The sequence below is a fragment of the Notechis scutatus genome, chromosome 6, assembly GCF_049901735.1.
Source record: "Notechis scutatus isolate UNSWTSFEM ecotype Mainland chromosome 6, rNotScu1.2, whole genome shotgun sequence".
NCBI classification, from domain to species: domain Eukaryota; kingdom Metazoa; phylum Chordata; class Lepidosauria; order Squamata; family Elapidae; genus Notechis; species Notechis scutatus.
Window position 1 is genome coordinate 3836189 of NC_142014.1, and position 18398 is coordinate 3854586.

General features: G+C 41.9%; 1 protein-coding gene across 4 annotated transcripts in view; it reads left to right on the forward strand.

Annotated features, from left to right (window-relative positions):
* The window catches only part of FRMD4A (FERM domain containing 4A), a 364998-nt gene that overhangs the window by 153627 nt on the left and 192973 nt on the right, over nucleotides 1-18398 (forward strand). Inside the window, exon 1 of one of the 4 annotated variants that reach the window (XM_087969203.1) lies at nucleotides 7471-7524. The exons of the other annotated variants lie outside the window; for them this stretch is intronic. The gene's annotated coding sequence lies outside the window, so the exon portion shown is untranslated. Of the gene's footprint in view, nucleotides 1-7470; nucleotides 7525-18398 lie in introns of those variants that run through there. 4 annotated transcript variants of the gene reach the window in all.

Below are 18398 nucleotides of genomic sequence, written 5' to 3' on the forward strand. Positions count from 1 at the left end.
GATTACTTCCAAGTGAGATAGTAGTACTTCTACAGAGGGTAGTGGAACGGTTTGGGAGATGCCAACCCAGCAAATCACCTATAAGGGCCATTTTTGTAGCTTCTCACTAGATCACAGAGAAAAAAAAAGCCTTGATGTGATCTGACTTTAGCCTCTTCAGAGAACGTTGCCTGTTTCTCCACCAACCTTATGGATTTGATACAGGAATCGCATTTGTGACGGTTTTGTTCCACGAGTGCCTTGAAAAAAAAGGGGGTAGAGAAATGGCTGGTGCTCATTAAAAACAGCAGGATCCAGTCCTCAATTTCCAGGGCAGATACTTCTCTTCTGTCCATTGATAAGTGTCTCCCCCAAACCAGAGGGAAACTAACATCCTTAAGTGCACTTTTGCTATTACAAAAATAAGAGTGAAGAAATCTTTTATATATATATATATATATATATATATATATATATATATATATATATATATATTATATGTCTGTGTGTGTGTGTGTGTGTGTGTGTGGTATTCAGCTTTGTTCGGGTATTTTCCACGTCATTATAGTTGTGCTTTTAAAGTTGTAGCAGCGTTTGGCAGAATCTCATCTGCCATCATCAGGCTTCTGTATTGTGTTCGTCTGTGAGTCAGAAACGGCTGTGAAAGTCTGACTCACAGACAAACACAATACAGAAGCCTGATGATGGCAGATGAGATTCTGCCGAAACGTTGCTACAACTTTAAAAGCACAACTATAATGACGTGGGAAAATACCCGAACAAAGCTGAATACCATACATGTAAGTACCCGCGAAAACTTAAGAAAACATATATGTGTGTGTGTGTGTGTGTGTGTGTGTGTGTGTGTGTGTGTATTTGACGCACAGTGAGGGGTGGCGACCCATTCCGCTAATGAAATATCTAACAAGGAAAGAGGGAAATGCCCCTAAAAAGCATCGTAAATGCACCATCTCTTCTGAAAAGCTTTTTTTTCCCCCCTCTCGTTGTCACTGGAACAGAAAGTGTCTGATTCACGATGAAGCCCCCCCGGGAGATTTTCTCCGTGGTAGCCTGCTTCTTTCCTTATCTTTAATTTACTGGAGGATTTATTTATTGCATTCTCACTCCTGAAATTTCCCAGGATGCAGTTATACAGCAAAGGTCCTTTTGGGGGAGGAATAACTTTGAGATGCTCGGGAGGGGGGGTGCTCCCAGATTTCAGAAAGAGAGTTTCCCACCGCTGAGCAGAGACAACATCTGGGAATAGCCGCCCGGAGGTATTTCACAGCTTCTGAAGGCCGTTCACAGGGCGAAGGTCAAGGGAAGCAAGCTGGTAGATGGACACAAAGGGGGACACCCTTGATCGCAAAGCCCTGAGGAGCCTGGGCTCTGGGCCTGCTGGCTTTAAGGTCGCCATCCTTTTTAAACCCCTTCCTCAAAAGGGGTCTGTGTGTGAGTGGATAGTGGAAAGAAAGAAAGAAAGAAAGAAAGAAAGAAAGAAAGAAAGAAAGAAAGAAAGAAAGAAAGAAAGAAAGAAAGAAAGAAAGAAAGAAAGGAAGGAAGGAAGGAAGGAAGGAAGGAAGGAAGGAAGGAAGGAAGGAAGGAAGGAAGGAAGAAAGAAAGAAAGAAAGAAAGAAAGAAAGAAAGAAAGAAAGAAAGAAAGAAAGAAAGAAAGAAAGAAAGAAAGAAAGAATACTGTAGATAGATGGATGATAGATAGATAGATATGGAGGGGAGAAAGAGAGAGAAAAAGCAAGGAATATTGTAGATAGATAGATAGATAGATAGATAGATAGATAGATAGATAGATAGATAGATAGATATGGAGGGAAGGAGGGAGGGAGAGAGAGAAAGAAAGAAAGAAAAGGAAGGAAGGAAGGAAAGAAGGAAAGAAGGAAGGAAGGAAGGAATACTGTAGATAGACAGACAGACAGACAGACATGGAGGGAAGGAGGGAAAGAGAAAAAGAAAGAAATACTATAGATAGATAGATAGATAAGATAGATAGATAGATATAGATGATAGACAGATAGATATGGAGGGAGGGAAAGAGGGAGAGAGAAAAAGAAAGAAAGAAAGGAATACTGTAGGTAGAGAGAGAAAGAGAGACAGACAGACAGACAGAGAGGGAAGGAGGGAGGGAGGGAGGGATTCTGGACTTTGAGCAGGCAGCAATCAGCACTCGTGTGTGTGTGTGTGTGTGTGTGTGTGTGTGTGTGTGTGTGTGTGTGTGTAAATCATTTGGGGCACAAGTCTTCTAAACGGTCTAAAAACATTCTGGGAAGCAAACACACTAAGAGATTAAAACTGAGGCTATGATCAAATTATAACACAAAATATGGAAAAACCAAAGAAGCGTAGCTAAAAACCCAGATGTTTAAAACTGCATATAACTTTTATTGTACATAATTCTAACCACAAAGAGCCAGGGCAGATAATGGCCGTCATAAAAATCTCATTACACAAATGTTCTTCCTCGGATAATCACCCGTTTGCTTAGACCGCCTGGGTCTGTAGCCGTTTTTTGGACTGGCCGCCCATCGGGAGAAATCTGAGAGGCCTTCGGAAAACGGCTCCCCTCTCGAGGGAAAAGGAAGACGGATCCCAGAGAAGGAAGCCGAAAATCCGATTTCCTGAGACAAAAAACTGAAAATTTTTTATCCTGGAGGATCTCAGGCAGTTAGGGAGCTGAAGACCAATCCTTCATTTTGAGGTGTTACTACTTAATCCATTAAAAAAAACAAGATGTAAAATAAACGAAATCATAGTTTGTAGGTTAAATGAGTATTTTGCCTTTGGTTTTGGGTTTTTTAAAGGATCTCATATATCTGGGGTTTCCCCATCAGAGAGAAGAGATGCTTGAAAAAGGCAGAGAAAGACAGTACAAACCTACCCAGTTTACAACCCCAAGAGATGTCGGGTTGGACAACCTTTCACAGAAGAAAGGATACAAAAGAAATAATAATAATAATAAATTAAGCACAGACAAGCAAAATGTTCTGGTTTAAAGTAGACTTTGTCCAGGATGGAGAGATGGATAGATGGAGATATATATATATATATATAGATAGATAGATAGATAGATAGATAGATAGATAGATAGATAGATAGATAGATAGATAGATAGATAGACAGACAGACAGACAGACAGACAGACAGACAGACTAGATGAAAGAGAAGGGTGATATAGGTAGGTATAGGTAGATAGGTAGAGTAGAGAGAGAGAGAGAGAGAGAGTAATAGATAATAAAGTAAAAGTGGATGGATGGATGGATGGATAGACGGACGGACGGACGGACGGACGGACAGACAGACAGACCAGATGAGAGAGAGGGGGGTGATATAGGTAGGTAGGTAGGTGGGCAGGCAGGCAGGCAGGCAGGCAGGCAGGCAGGTAGCAGAGGTGGTATTCAACCAGTTCGCACCTACTCGGGCGAACTGGTAGCAGTTATTTGGTGTGGGTCACTGAACTGGTGGAGCTGCTTCCAAAATGCTTGTCTGTTAAGTGCTCTGTGTGTGTGTGTGTGTGTGTGTGTGTGTGTGTGTGTGTGTGTGTGTGAGAGAGAGAGAGAGAGAGAGAGAGAGAGAGAGAAGAAAGAAAGAAAGAAAGAAAAAGAAAGAAAGAAAGAAAGAAAGAAAGAAAGAAAGAAAGAAAGAAAGAAAGAAAGAAAGAAAGAAAGAAAGAAAGAAAGAAAGAAAGAAAGAGGAAGGGAGAGAAAGAAAGAAAAAAAATAGGAAGAGAGAGAGATAAAACTCTGTGCTATTATTTTTCATTGTTCCATTATTTATCATGTGTTAATATTTTACACTATCCCTACACCTAGAGTGATTTTTCTGCCGTTCTTTTGCCCAGGGCTACCACATATTTTTCAGGGTTTACATGCATTCAGTGTCAATAGTCCAGAGCATAAAATACACATGTGTTTAACAAGAGTTGAAAGGGACCTTGGAGGTCTTCTAGTCCAACCCCCAGCTCAGGCAAGAAAACTGAGGATGCCAAACTCTGAATAGAAATCCTGGGAAAGGTGTCAGAATGATACTTAGAAGGGACCTTGGAGTGAACCCTGTACCATTTCAGAGAAATGGCTGTCCAGTCTTTTCTTAAAAACTTCCAGTGATTGAGCACCCAGAACTTCTGGAGACAGGCAGTTCCATTGGTTAATTGTTCTCACTGTCAGAAAGTTTCTCCTTAGTTTTAGGTTGCTTCTCTCTGTTCAGTTTCCATCCATTGCTTCTTGTTTGCATTCTGCTTCTTTGGAAAATACATCCCCCCTTTCTTTGTGGCCGCCCCTTAAAAGCCTATCACACTCTTGAGTAAAGCATGTGAGCCATTTCCTCCTTTCAGTGGTCCATGAAAGTACATCTATAGTATGCAGACAATAAAGTCAAAAAAGGTGAACAACATTTTTACAGAACTATAGATAAGTTGAGACTGGGTGACAAGGAATGGCTGGGAGGGGAGGGGCCAGGTGAGGCACCCTTTGATGTGAGTGACATTGAGTTGGCCACGTCCACCCAGTCACATGACCACCAAGCACCCCCACCCAGTCACATGACCACCAAGCACCCCCACCCAGTCACATGACCACTAAGCCACACCCACCAAATAAACCACGCCCACAGAACCGGTAGTAAAAAAAATTCAATTCTACCACTGGCAGATAGGTAGGTATAGGTTGGGTAGGTAGGTAGGTAGAGTCAAGAGAGAGAGACAGACAGTAGATAGATAATAAAATAAAAGTGGATGGATAGATAGATGGAGGGACAGATAGATAATATACATAATAACAGAACATAATAATAGAGTTGGAAGAACTTGGAGGACTTCTACTCCAAAGCCTACTGAAGACAGACAGACAGACAGAGGAGAGGAGAGAGAGAGTCTGGAATATAGAGCCCCCTCCCCTTATCTATTGTCTATTTATCAACCAGTTGATCCAAATCAATCATCCAAATATGGACAAACAGCTCAGCCACAGGCATGTTTTGTGGGTAAGCAGGGGGAAAAAGGTTGTGTGCAGCTCCCAGACCCGTAGTCGAGAAAGGAGCATTTATACCCCTGTAAATCTAAGGGATGGATTATTGATGAAATTCACAATTCCACAGATCATTCCTCAGGGACCCCTTCGTACACACATTAGCGTTTCATTTGTCGGTCGCTACCAACAAATATGTTTCATAAGGGAAAGTTCATTGTCTGCAAATCTGTTGTCCTCAAATGAACTGGTTGGATGTGGATACCGAAAAGGCAAAATATTTTTTTCCCCTGACAATGGTCCTAGCCAGCCTCCATAAAACTACTTCCCAACACGGGGGTGGAAGAACTTTCCTTAATATTTTATCCTGTTTGTAGTAAAGTTGCCATTCCATGAAGTCACTCGCTTATGTAAAAGACGACATTCCCAAGAGATCTCAACTGACCAGGTTTCTCATAAACAAGGATTGGCTTATGTAACTTTAAACTCTGGACTTAATAGGACTCTTTGTGTCTTCAAGGGAACCAATATTACATGTCATTTATCCCAGATACTGAGGGGTTTGGATTTGGAAGCCCTCTGGGGTCAATAATGAATAAGTCCCTCCAAAGATAAAATGGATGCCAAATTCTGAAAATTATGATAAGTCTGTCCGAAGCACATTGCTCAGCTCCATCAAACATCAATGTTCAGGGAACGAAGGCTGAGACTTGTGAAAAGCAAGAGCTGAATGTTAATATTGTAACGTAATATCCATCCCTTTGAAATATGTGCTGTAAATCCTTCAGATCCTCCAAATATAAAACTTTATCAAATCCAATATATCTTTGATCTGTTATTTAGACCGCAAGCACTAAACTCTAAAGCCCAACAATGCCCAATAGCAGTGAAAGCCTACAGCAGTATCTTTGAGATCCATTATAGAACCCTTCCTTCCCTTCCTTCCTTCCTTCCCTTCCTTCTTTCCTTCCTTCCCTTCCTTCTTTCCTTCCTTCCTTCCTTCCTTCCTTCCTTCCTTCCTTCCTTCCTTCCTTCCTTCCTTCCTTCCTTCCTTCCCACAATTCCAACTGTTTCCAGAAATCTGGGTTTAATAGCCAATAAAGTCTGAATCTTCACAATGTTGGTGCCTGGAGTTTCTGATAGACTTTGTTGACCTATTGTCAAAACCTGAATGCAATATTCTGAAGACAGAAACTGGCTGATTCAAACTGAGAGGTCATCAAATGATAGAACACAGAATAATAGAGTTGGAGGGGACCATGGAGGTCTTCTACTCCAACCCCCTGCTTGAGCAGGAGGCCCTATATCATTTCAGACAAATGATTGTCCAGAGTCTTTTTGAAAGCTTTCAGTGATGCGGCACCCACAACTTCTAAAGGCTATTCCATTGGTTAATTGCTCTCACCATTATGCAATTTCTCTTTAGTTCTAGGTTGACTCTCTCCTTGGTTAGTTTCCAACTACTGCTTCTTGTCTTGCCTAATGGTGCTTGGGAAAATAGTTTGACCCCCACCTCCTCTTTGTAGGAACCCCTCAAATATTGGAAGCATGCTACCATGTCTCCCTGATCCTTCCTTTCATTAGACTACTCCAAGGATCTTCAAACTTGGCAAGCTTTAAGACTTGTGGGCTTCAACTCCCAGAATTCCTGGGCTAATATGACTGGAGGAAGAATTCTGGGAGTTGAAGTCCAAAAGTCTTAAAGCTGTCAAGTTTGAAGAGCCCTGGACTAGACATTCCCATTTTAGCCTCCAGACCCCTAATCATCTTTCTTGCTCTTTTCTGCACTTTTTCCAAAGTCTCAACCTCTTTTTTTATATAATAGTGACCAGAACTGGATTCAGTCTTCCAAGCGTAGTCTTACTAAAGCTTTGTAGATCGGTACTAGAGCTTCACGGGATCTTGATTCTTATCCCTCTATTAAGGCCACCCAGGATTGCATTGGCTTTTTTGGCTGCTGCCAGAGACTTTTGGCTCATATGTAAGAGATCGTCCACTAGATTCCCTCTTGCAGTTACTGGCATTAAACCAAGTTTCACTTAGCCTCTACCAGCTCAGTTGGTTTTGATGGTTGTTGGGCATGACCCTTGCCATCGTCATCATGAGATGGCACAAACTGGGTGGTTTTTTTTTTCAAAACCAGGGATGGAAATCCAAGTTGCAGAAGTCTTCATTAAAGACATGGACCCAACCCTTCCTATTCTCGTCCTTAGCCCTGCCTGCAAAGCCACTTGAAATAACGTGACAGGGATCTGATAAACATTTGCAGCGCCATTTCAGTCTTTTATTCATGGTTGGCAAGGAGTGGAAAGAGAACCGTTTTGGTCTCCAGGGGATCTCTACTCTCATTCCATCTCTAAATTCTTGGAAGAACATGTTACAAGCCCCCACGTTGACCTCCACTCTTCCTGTGACATCACCAGCCCTTCCTGCCCCCAGCAGCTGCCATTGGTTACTGTAAGAACAGAAGGAGACCAAGAATTCTCCGAAGGGCTGAAGTTTTACAAGGACATCGTAGCTCTTCCAAAGCCTCATCTCTTCCTGAATCTCTCTGTGTGGAAGCCAAGAGGTAATTTATAGCTCATCTTCCTTCCTTCTCTCGAATTTCCTTTTATATGGCTTGGGCTGTGGATTCCTGCAGATGTTTGTGTGCGTGCACCCTTGGAAGGTTAGCACTATCAGGTCTAGTTGCAAAAAAAAACTCATGAGGGCATCTCTGGTGCTTTGGCCTCTCCTGGTTGCAATCTGAGGTCACCCAGATTTTTCCAGGTCACAACCGGTGGACCTCTGGAAACGGGCTGCATTTTTTGAAGCTACCTTGTCCAACAGCTGCAAACAATTGGATGGCTTCATGCTTTGGTATGACTCAAGCCTGTGTTGTTGTATGCTTTGCTTTAACAGCAGTGACCTACTTAATTGCCCCTCAGGAAAGCAAACTGCAAATGATAAAGCCCCTGGCTTGGGTCTTGAGGAAGAAATACTAGGATGTCCGCCTAGAATGACAGGAAACTGGGATCCGGAAAGGGGTCTGTGGCCATTTCTGTGTATTGTGTATCGAGACGAGGGAAGTGAATAATGTATTTCTGAATTTTCAATCGGGACAGGGAAGAGAGAAGGGGGAAGTGGCGCAAAATTTCAAACCACCTCCAAACCAGGAGTGAGTCATGTGCTTTTCTGAATTGAGATCCTTTTTTTTTTGTAAGCTATCCATTTCAGTTTCCTGGGGAAATGCCATTTGTTTTCATTTGACATGATGTGGTGTCTCGAATCAGCTGGCTTTTCTTTTAATAAAGAATAGATTGAGACTCTAGAAAGAGGGCAGAGAAGAGCAACCAAGATGATTAGGGAGTCTGGAGGTTAAAACCTATGAAGAACGGTTGCAGGACCTGGGCCTGGCTAGTCTAGGGAAGAGAAGGACCAGGGGAGACAGGAGAGTAGCCTTCCAATATTTGGGGGGCTGCCACAGGGAGGAGGAAGGGGGTCAAGCTATTCTCCAAAGCACCTGAAGGCCAGACAAGGAATATGGATGGAACTGAACAAGGAAAGATCCAACCTGGAAATAACGAGAAATTTCATGACAGGGAGAACCATCCACCCATGGAACAGAAGTTGCCTTCGGAAGTTGTGGGAGCTTCATCCCTGGAGGCTTTCAAGAAGAGACTGGACTGCCATCTGTCAGAACTGGTGTAAGGTCCCTTGCTTGGGTGGGGGGGTTGGACTAGATGACCTACAAAGTCCCTTCCAACTCTGTTAATCTGTATGAGATAAGTGGAGTGGGAAATGATCGGATTCAACCAGGGCAGCATGACTGACATTCCTCAATATGAGGCTTCCTTTAAATTGTGGTTGAAGTTCATCCGTTCTTCACTTAGGAAAGCCTTATGATAAAGCATTAAAAACCAGATTTTTGGGAGGGACACATGGATGGAAAATGGACAATAGCAATAGCATTTATGTACCACTTCATAGTGCTTTACAGTTTTCAGAGTCAGCAAATTGTCCCCAACAATCTGGGGCATAACCGACCTCAGAAGGACAGAAGGCTGAGTCAACCTTGAGCCGATCAGGATAGAATTGCTGGCAAGGGCAGAGTCAGCCTGCAATGCTGCACTCTCACCATGGCACCACTACAGTTCTTAATAGAACAGATAACAAGAACAGAGTTGGAAGGGACCTTGGAGGTCTTCTAGTCCAACCCCTTGCTCAAGCAGGAGACCCTGTACCAATTTAGACAGGTGGATGTCCAATCTCTTCATGAAAACCTCCAGTGATGGAGCAGCCACAACTTCTGGAGGGAAGCTGTTCCACTGGTTAATTCTTGTCATTGTGAGGAAATTTCTCCTTAGTTCTAGGTTGCTTCTCTCCTTGGTTAGTTTCCATCTATTGTTTTTCTTCTGGTGTTTTGGTTGAACCCCTCAACCTATTTTCCAAATGGACATAGATTGGATGGATGGATGGATGGATGGATGGATGGATGGATGGATGGATGGGTAAATGGGTAGATGAGAGAGTAGATATGAGAGAGATGATATGAGATAGATGATAGATAGAAGATAGAGATAGACAGACAGACAGATAGAGATAGATAGATAAATAGAGATGAGAGAGAGATGATATAGACAGATGGTAGATGATAGATAGAAGTTAGAGAAAGACACACAGACAGAGATATATAGATAAATAGAGATGAGAGAGAGATGATATAGACAGATGACAGATGATAGAGATAGATAGAACCCTATTTTCCAAACAGATTAGATAGATAGATAGATAGATAGATAGATAGATAGATAGATAGATAGATAGATAGATAGATAATAGATAGATAGATAGATAGATAGATAGATAGATAGATAGATAGATAGATAGATAGATAGATAGATAGATAGATAGATAAGAGAGAGAGAGAGAGAGAGAGATATGATAGATAGATAGATAGATAGATAGATAGATAGATAGATAGATAGATAGATAGATAGATAGAGAGATAAAGAGATAGAGAGATAGATAAGATTATTCTGTAGATTTAACTCTGTTGTATTTTTTGAGGCTTATCTTTGTCATGGAAACCAAACCTGGCTCTGTTTTATGGTCCACATAATGGGACAATTGCAGAAAAATTGGTCTAATTTGATAACCCCCAAGGAGACCGTTGGGCCAACCCAGCCATCCAGTCGTTCTTCAAGCCCTTTAAATTGCAGAAACCCCTAGTTCACATGCCTTTCCCCTCCCCCCACCCCAAACAAGTAGAACATTCATTATTCTGCTTGCATGATTAGAGGGAGTTAAAGCTGGGGCAGAGTTGTAAAAAATTAACCGGTGTCAGCCTGTCAGAAGTGATTTAGCAGGAGCCAGACGGGAAGCAACCGGTCCCTTTTTCCCATCATGCAAAGAGGAACAGCTCCTTTGGTGATGCTGGAGCTGCATAGAATGTCTCTTTCTTTCTTTCTTTTTGTATCCAAGCATGGACAGCAATATTTTCTTTCTTATACCTCATTTTTATGGCCCATCAACTTTTCGGTGAAGCAAATCTAAGTAATTTAGTGTGCCTGCTGTAGCTGGAAAAAAAAATAAGGCATGTGAGCATCATGGAGAAAGGCAATCCCTGGAGATATATTTTTTTTATCTTGGAATGTGTTTTTTCCTTATTCCCTCTTTTGGTTTCCCTTCCTAAAGTCTATGATGACCCAAAGGGGCGTGGCACAAAGGCAACACAGTCAGATAATCAGTAGGAGTCCCTCTATTAGCTCCAACTTTGCCCCCAATGTCCTGGTTACCTTCTGGCTGGAGAAAAACTCTCCCAGGAACAGCCTTTGGCTGCAGAGAATCAAGTCCAAAACGTGGTCAACAGAAACTGTAACTGTCCAATCAAGGCAAAATGAGGTCACTGGTCTGGCAGGGAAGGAGCAAGAATTCCAGACGTGAAGGAGTTGTAGTAACTCAACACAGTTGGGAAGACGCCAGGAATGCAAATAAGCAAAGTCAATACAAGTTACACTCACATTTGTTCCCAGCAGACGCTGCACTCAGCTTACATTTCTTTTAAACTCTCTTCCCAGCTGTGCCTAATGAAGGGAATTGGGGCCCTTTCCTCCCCCATAAGCCATGCAACCCACATTGCTCCCTTCTCCGTTCCTCCCTGTGTGCCCAAGGATGAAGAGAGGGTGGGTCTGGGTCTTCCTCCAAATTCCCTCTCCCTTGTTCTACCTCTTCCCTGCTCTGCCCAGCCAGACTTTGCCCTTCCCCAGTTTCCTCCACAGCCAATGGAGCCACACTCCCACTCCCTGTCTGTTGTTCGTCTTCCTCCTCAGATTCAGACTCTGACAGGGGCATGACAGGGGATAGGGGAAGAAAAAAAACACATTCCTTTTTCAAATGGTGGTATTGTTGTGGTTGTTCTTTCTTTTAAACTTTTGCTTGTTGCTCAGAATCGCTTGCAGAGATAGACGACGCTCCCATACAAATCCAATAAAATGGATCTTAATCCATTTAATGCTAAATGTTATAACAGACAGGCTTCAACTTAACGACCATCATTGAGCCCGATATTTTTTGCTGGGAATTGAGACAGTGATTAAGTGAGTTGTGCCCCATTTTACGGCCTTGGCCACAGTTGTTCAGTGAATCACTGTGATGGTTATGTGAGTCACATGGTTGTTAAGTGAATCTGGTTCCCTCATTGACTTTGTTGGTCAGAAGGTCACCAAAGGGGATCGCTTAACCCCGGGATGCTGCATAAATACGGGTCAGCTGCCAAGCATCCGAATGTTGATCACGTGACTTGGAGATGTTGCAATGGTTGTGTACTGGTTAGAATGCAGTATTGCAGGTTGACTCTGCCGACTGACAGGAGTTCAATCCTAACCAGCTCAAGATTGACCCTTCCTTCCTTCCTTCCTTCCTTCCTTCCTTCCTTCCTTCCTTCCTTCCTTCCTTCCTTCCTTCCTTCCTTCCTCTTTTATTCCCTTTCTCATTCTCCTCTCTGGTGGCGCATCCAGTGGTTAGAATGCAGTATTATTGGCTAATTCTGCCAACTGCTAGGAGTTCAATCCTGACTGGCTCAAGGTTGATTCAGCCTTCCTCCCTCCCTCCCTCTCCTTCCTCATGGCACAGTGGTTAGAATGCAGTATTGCAGGTTGACTCTGCTGACTGCCAGGAGTTCGTTCCTGACCGGCTCAAGGTTGATTCAGCTTTCCTTCCTTCCTCCCTCCCTCTTTCCCTCCCTCTCCTTCCTGGTGGTGCAGTGGTTAGAATGCAGTGTTGCAGGTTGACTCTGCCGACTGCCAGCAGTTCAATCTTGATCAGCTCAAAATTGATTCAGCCTTCCTTCCTTCTGAGGGTGGTAAAATGAGGACCCAGATTGTTGTGGGGTGATATTCTGACTGTAAACCTCTTAGAGAGGGCTGTCAAAGCAATAGGAAGCAATCTATAAGTCTAAGTGTGATCGCGAGTGCTAAATCCCTGTATCTGTTCAGCTCACCGTCCATATTCTAAGTAATATTCGACTTAAGCAAAGACTTTGGACTCTCACTCTCAGAATGAACATTCCCCCACCCCTGATGTCTCATGACTCCCGTCCACTAATTGGATGCAAGATGAATTGTTTTGATCAACGGACAATAATGAGGGTAATATTGCTCGGTTTTAGGCAGTGTCAGGAGACGTAATGTGCGCGCTGTTCTTAGTTTGGAACTTGGTCAAGATTATTCTGAGGAAGACCATCTGTTCTTCTTATTTAACTGACGGTGCAGACTTCAGCATGTTCACTTAGAAATAAGTTCCACTATGTTCAATGAGGCTTATTCCTCGGAAAGGGGTAATTAAGCCATAATGTGATTTGTTTGGGGCTTGCCATTAAGAGGCGAGCAAGACCATGGCAATCTGCTCAAAAAAACCGTGTCTGTCTCCATTTCGCCGTGTCTTCTATTTCTTGTGGAGCTGGAAAGGGTTGGGGTATTTTGTGTGTGTGTGTGTGTCTTTTTTTAAAAAAGGCATTCTTGGTTTATTGGGACTGATTAACAAGTCCCTTCTCATTAGCAGAAAATTCTGGCTGGTTGGATTCAGGGTTTGTAATGAGACTAGCTAAAGCTCATTAAAAGGTTTTTAGAAACGAGCTTTTTAATTGTTGATCTTTGGATCTGTCTATCCATCTAGGAAAGTCTGCTGGGTATGGGTTCGAAACAAAAGATGGGGGCTAGGACCCTATCTGGATGGAAAATCTGCCAGTTTTTATGGGTATCACGGCTGCCATCTTGAGGTGGTTTTTTTTTTTATATCACCTGCAAATACCTGCCTCTATCTAAGATATATATTTTTATTTATTTTTTTCCAATATACATCCATAGTGTGTGTGAACAGAGTTGGCTCTGGATATCATTCATATTAATCCAGTTCATCATAACAATATTAGTAATCTCTATCACATTTGTCAAATTTAAGTAATCCTCATTATATTGTTTAAGCATAATTTTTTAAAAAACTAACTCCTCACCTTTATCTCTATCTTCATCTATGTCTTTCTTGTTCAATCTAAACATTTCTTTATGTATGTAAACAAAATTAATTCTAATTATCACTCATATTGATCCAATTCACGCTAACAATATTAGTAATCTCTATCATATCTATCAAATTTAAGTAATTCTCATTATATTATTTGAAAAATACATAAAAGAAAATGCCTAACGTGTAAATTTTAGTCTTTCTATTATTTTTATTCATTCTATAAAAAATTATATTCTAATATTTCCCCGATTTAATTTTATTTCTGCCTCCTTTAGCTTACGATCAGGCTACTTCAATGGCAATTCTTTTTATCCATCATCTCTTCTTCTCCTTAGTGCTTTCTTATCCATTTTTAAGTTCGCGCCTCTATCTCTACAGCATTTTTGGTGAAATCCTTTGTCTGATAGCTTGTGTGTTCCTACCAATTGACGAGGTTGGCGAGAATCCACCTGAAGCCAGAAGAATTGTAATTGTGTTTGCTTTTCAATGAAAATCCAGTTTTGTATCTATCTAGACATTTTTGGGGGGGGGGTTTCTAAAAAATCTGGTAGCTGGTGTCTTCCTCCCATCTTAAAATTGCTCAGAAACCCCGCTTTATTCAGCCCACCATCCAGTGAGAGCTTCTTGGATGAGAAGCACCGAGTCGTCAAAGAAAACAAGAAAAGCCCAGTTGTCTCTCAAAAAAAATACCTTTGGGACTTTGGATTGTTGTTTTATGGATTCACCCACAGTGACTCAAAAAAAAAAAAATTCATTCTTGGTCAATCCCTGCCTCTTTTATTTTATCTGACCATGAACTCTCTTCCAGGTTCAAGTCCAACTGCTGAGCAGTCTGCAGAAGTGAATATTCCTAAGAACTAAGGATCTTTTGTCTCTTGTTTAAAAAAGAGCTGAATTAAGCAGACTCAGTGTCCACTTCATACGTTCCCCAGGTCCTAAGATGCTTTTACGCCTGAAAACTGGAGTATATTTTTTCAACGGTCTTGGAATTTGCAGCCTTCTCTCTGCAAACATCCAGATTCCATCACTGTTCTTTTGTGGTGCACAAAACTGTCAGTCTTCCCAGACATTCGCCATTCTATGAATTATATGAATGCTTGCTTTTACTGCAGCTATATTTCTCCTCGGTGGTACCGATCACCAGGCTCAACCAGATGTGGATGGGGTCAACTTCTGCAAGGGGGTGAAAGTAATGGGGTGGTGGCAGCTGTGTCCTTTTTCTACATGCATGCAAAATAATAAGACCTTTCGTCACTGCACCACATCTGCCATGCACAGATTTTCATCCCTCCGTGGATATCTCAAAGTTCTTTCTAAAGTTCTTTTGCCTCTAGAGCACCATCATTTGCCATTCGCTGCTTTCAATCGGGAATCGGGGAATTGGAACAATCAATCCTTGTTCGTTTTATGAACAGTTAGTCCGCTAAGAGTAAAGGATTGGCATCTAGAGCACAGCTAGGTCAGTGCTCTTGAATGTTGGTTTGAGCAAACACTTCTGAGAATATTAAGGATGCTCAGGAAAATTGAGGACAAATTAATATAGAATTCTCATTCCAGGCTCAAATTGTTCGACTTTGGACATTATGCAAAGACCAAGCTCTCTAGAGATATTTAAAACAGTGGGGAAAGGGGAAAGAATTGGAATTAGAATAACAGAGTTGGAAGGGACCTTGGAGGTCTTCTAGTCCAACCCCCTGCTTAGGTAGGAAACCCTACACCACTTCAGACAAATGGTTATCCAATCTCTTCTTAAAAATCTCCAGTGATGGCGCACCCACAACTCCTGATTCCACTGATTAATTATTCTAACTTATTAGAAAATTTCTCCTTAGTTCTCTCCTTGATGAGTTTCCACCCATTGCTTCTTGTCCTGCCTTCAGATATTTTGGAGAATTGCTTGACTCCCTCTTCTTTGGGGCAGCCCCTGAGATATTGGAAGGCTGCTATCATGTCTCCCCTAGTCTAATTCATTCATTTCATTAGACTAGCCACGCCCAGTTCCTGCAACCATTCTTCATATCTTTTAGCCTCCTGGCCCCTAATAATCTTGGTTGCTCTTCTCTGCACTTTTTCTAGAGTCTCAACATCTTTTTTATAGTGTGGTGACCAAAACTGGACGCAGGATTCCAAGTGTGGCCTTACTGAGGCATTATAAAGTGGTATTAACACTGCACATGATCTTGAGAGAGAGAGAAAAGGAACAACAGCCGCTGAATTGACTCATTTTCACCTATGATGGATACCGTTGGAAGACCTAAGGGTCAGGTGGGAGATGGGAGATGAGATGAGAGAAAGATAGAAAATCTATCTGTGTGGCTGCTGAGTCAACATCACCTGGTTGGCTCATAATCAGTCATACAACATCGTAAATTAGTCTTGAGGAATTGACTGGAGGGGAGGAATATTTGGTACAATGTCTGGGAGATTCTCCGTCATCCAGGCCATGGTTGTCCCAAAGGTGGTTTTTCCAGAGGCAGCTGGACTTTCTTGGAAAGACAACCCAGTTGCCTTTTGAAAAAGCACCTTCGGGACATGTTTGGTACAAGTCCTCCTAAAATGGTTGACCCCAGGATCTAAATGCAGGGCCTAGTACAAAAAGCAAGGAAGAAGAGAAGATGGAAATGAAGATTGTAACTGATATATTTTTTTCCACATATGCGCAACTCTTCGTTAATTTATTCCTCCACCGGTTAATTTTCTTTTCTTGTGTCAATGCTGCATCAACATTGCAGCGATGAATTTCTTTATCCCGTTATTCTCCCTTTCTTGAATTGCAACAAAATACTGCAATTCTGGCAGATTGAATCTTTGAGCAAGCTTTTGAGAGATGACTTGGGACTGAAATACCTTGACTCTTGTTTTTTTATATTGCATTTGAATGTTGATCCTGTTTGCATACTGTTGGACGCCATATTGTTGTTTGGTTAGTTGGGCTGGATTGGTTGAAACTGGGATTTTTCTTTTTGTTTGTATTCGTATGCTACCGGGAGTCTTGGAAGTTGGGCAGTATAGAAATATGTGTAATAAATACATTTAATATGGAATAATTGCAATCAAATATTCTAAAAGCTTCCCTCTTCTCCATATCCTTCTTGATATCCATTTACATCCTAATTCCCCATCTGAGCATGCCACGTCCGCTCAAACTTTCAAAAACTTTTTCCTCAATTTCCCTCAGACTTAATTATTATCCCGTAGGCTTCTGGTTTCCTTCAGGGAAATTGGCAATCCAGTCAACCACCAACGTTTGTCGAAAAATGAAGACAAACTGAAACTTCAAGCAGGCAGATGTTTCTGTGGCTTGACCAGTTCTCTTGTGAGGAAGTTAAACAAAAACAAACAAAAACCCTTCACAACATAATTCCATCAACAGATCAAGGCTGCTTGGAAAGCCAGGATGCTTCGTCATGATCTTAGCCTGTAGAATAACAGGAAGCACAAGGTTAATCTATAGTCCATTCCAGATAATAGTGGAAGCCGTTTAATGGTTTGCAATGGATTTTACAGCTGAGTTGGATATGCTTTTAGTTAATCAGTTAGATTATTGATTGGCCCGTGGGCCATACCAAAGTGCAGAGTTCCAAACACAAATTTACTAAAATCCCAGTAAAAACAATATAAAATGGAAATCGGAATAAAATGCAATTTAAAATGAGATTGGAAGAAAATACAATAATTTCATATGTGGATATGCTTTTTAAAAAAATGAAAAGCCGGCTAATGAATCAACTGTCAACTCATAAATTATTTTTCTGGTATTTTTAGAGTTGCCAACAGAAAGGGAGCGGGGGGAGAGGTTTGAAAGAGTGGTGTGGCAGCTTGGAAACTGAAAGTGCATTCCATAAACAGTTTTTCAAAGATAGTAACTAGGTGACTGAAGTTTCTGCCAGGCAAAATTCTAACTGGAGAGCATGATTGATGATTCTTGGCTGTGGACGTGTCCCATTGGAGAATGTGAATTAGGATACACCCAGGGGGTGCGGGGAGAAATCAGAGTTAAGGGTGACAATTAATTATGTATCTCAGAGTGGTCTACACTCAGGCACTGCCGGCATGTTTACTGCTAATAAATCCTTTTGAAGTTTTGGAAGTTTGGCTCGAGACTCGGGATTTAAATGGGGGTCACTGCCAGAATCCTGACAATCAACATTCATTGTTAAAATGTTTAGCTTCCCATGTCAGCTATCAATCGCTATCACAGTTAAAAGTCATTACAGGTAGTTCTCAACATACAACCCGCCCAAATTTCTTGTTACTAAGCGAGACAGGTGTTAAGCGAATTTTGCCCCATTTTACCATCTTTCTTGCCACCGTTGTTAAGTGAATCACTGCAGTGGTTAAGTTAATAATCTGGTTGTTATGCAAATCTGGCTTCCTCGTTTGACTTCGCTTGTCGGAAGGTCGCAAAAAAGGATCAGGTGAACCCCTGGACACTGCAACCATTGTAAATATGAGTCAGTGGCCAAGGATCTGCATTTTGATCTCTAGCAATGGCTGTAAGGGTGAAAAAACGATCATAAGTCACTTTTTCCAGTGCTGTTGTAACTTCAAGCAGTCACTAAAGCAATGATTGCAAGTCAAAGACTAACCGTATTGCAATGAAAGAGACAAACATTATGGGGGTGCTGTGACCCAGCAGAGCATGCCATGGTTGTGCGTTTTGTCTACAAAACTCTGGCCAGCAAGTGGGTGTCTCTATACATGAGTGCTCTGGTCTAACCAGGCATTCTGTAGACTCTGATAAAAGGAAAATCCCTAATTAACGAGAGAGAACTATGGGATCCTTGGTGTTCTCTGAGCTTGATTGTTTTTCTTGAAGATATTTCATTGCCCAACTAGGTAATGTTATCAGTGCTAGAAGGCATGGAGGAGGAGGAGGAGGAGGAGGAGGAGGAGGAGGAGGAGGAGGAGGAGGAGGAGGAGGAGGAAAAGACTATG